The 1,960-nt window shown below is 45.0% G+C and overlaps 1 pseudogene; it reads left to right on the forward strand.

The window, feature by feature from the left end:
• Nucleotides 1–520: 520 nt before the first annotated feature.
• Nucleotides 521–1,172, forward strand: LOC108573669 (annotated as a pseudogene).
• The last annotated feature ends 788 nt before the right edge of the window (nt 1,173–1,960 follow it).

A 1,960-nucleotide genomic window follows, 5' to 3' on the forward strand; every position in this document is an offset into this window, starting at 1 on the left:
CGTGTATCGTTCGATTGTAGGCAGCCGCATAGGAATTTTGACGCGAATTGATTATTTCGCATCAATCCCTGCCAGCGAGGCTTATCGAGGATATTACGTGGTTGATATAGAGATCTTTTAGCCGGTTCGATGATTGCCTGCTTTCGATGGTCGTCAGGCGTCAACATCGCATCCCGGGGATCATTCGTAATCGAGAACGGAATTAAGCGCTCACCGTGCTGCCCGTACTCGCGCCGCTGATTGCAGTCATTAATAGAGAAAATTAATGAGTCGGTAGAGCCGACTCGCTTCGTCTTTGTCCAGCGATCGTTTTGACGCTCCTCTCGCCTAGCCGCCGCGCGTGTTGATTCACAAATAAATCATCGGCGTTCGTGCCTCTGCCGATCGTTGCACCGGTGACCAAACGAATTTATCCGTCGAATTCCTCCCTTAAGTAGAAATCAGCCTCTGTCCCGTCGACGTCAACTTCTAACGCTGTTTTTGAATATTTCACTTTGGAGGAAAGAAGAGGAAGATTAGAATGTCTCCTGTTGAAACTCTTTATGGTTTTGATGTTTACTATCGTTCTAGAAAAAGTTAATTCGTTATTTTATTCTTTTTTTATATTTCATTAGACTTGGAGCAAATATCTTGTAGGAACCAATGAGATAATTGAGAAGGTTAAAGTCATGTAAGTCACAGTTTCCTTACTTTGAGAAACAGAGAATGTTATTAAAAGTAAAATAAATTCCACAGCATCACACAGCAATGTGGTACCAGTCTTTGGACTTGGTACATGGAAGTCCAAACCTGGAGAAGTTACCCAGGCTGTTAAGGATGCAATTGATATTGGATACCGTCACATTGATTGTGCCCATGTATATGGCAATGAAAAGGAAGTAGGTGGTGCCCTTAAGGCAAAAATTGCTGAGGGTGTTGTGAAAAGGCAAGACTTTTTCATCAGAAGCAAATTATGGAACACCTTCCACAAACCAGATCTGGTTGAACCTACTACCCTCAAAACAACTTTGTCTAATCTGGGTCTGAACTACTTGGATCTTTATTTCATTCACTGGCCAATGGCATACAAAGAAGGAAGTGATCTTTTCCCACAAAATGCTGATAGCACTCCTGCCTTGAGTAATGTAGACTATGTAGATACATGGAAAGCTATGGAACTTACTTCAGTGTGATCTTTTCCCACAAAATGCTGATGGCACTCCTGCCTTGAGTAATGTAGACTATGTAGATACATGGAAAGCTATGGAACTTACTTCAGTTGCCTTTTGTCTTAGGCCCAAATTTTCGGAAATGTGACCAACTCCCTCAATTCTGAATGAAAAACTTTCCTAGCTGAAATTCAATTTTCTCTGGCTGAATCACCTATATACCCGAATTTGTATCTATTCTTCAAATCCAAAATCCAAATTCTAACTTCTCACTGTTCACCGTCGAACTTCCTCGCAGCCACGATCAACCGCCTCGAACCATCGCCGAAGTTACCATTTTCTCGCTAAACCTCGAGCAAACCTCGCTAAATCTCGCTAAATCTCATACGAGAAGATCTCAGCCAGGTGTTCGTTCTCACGTCTCGCGTTTCTTCGTTACCTTGGAAGGCCGTGCGGCGACCTCGACTTTGAAGGCTCACCCACAATCCACGATTATGCCCGCGACCAGCGGCGAGAAACGTCGAAACACCGCCGTCGTCGTCGTCGTTTGCACCGGGCGAGCCAGTGGCGCGCCTTTCACCTCTCGTAATTATTCACAGTTCATTATTCAGTGTCAGATTATCGCGGCGTGACAAGTGTTGCCGCGGCTGGTCCGCCTGTGAACTCCCCTTGAGCCAAGTAACCGAGGAAACCGCGCGTGTGAGTGATTAGAGCAGGGGCGTTAATCAGACGATGAAATATCCCACAAAGGATCCAACCTGGCTTACCCTTTACTTGCTTCCATTGAACGCGTACCGAAGCTTCGAGGAACC

The sequence above is a fragment of the Habropoda laboriosa genome, unplaced genomic scaffold (genome assembly GCF_001263275.1).
Source record: "Habropoda laboriosa isolate 0110345459 unplaced genomic scaffold, ASM126327v1 scaffold151, whole genome shotgun sequence".
NCBI classification, from domain to species: domain Eukaryota; kingdom Metazoa; phylum Arthropoda; class Insecta; order Hymenoptera; family Apidae; genus Habropoda; species Habropoda laboriosa.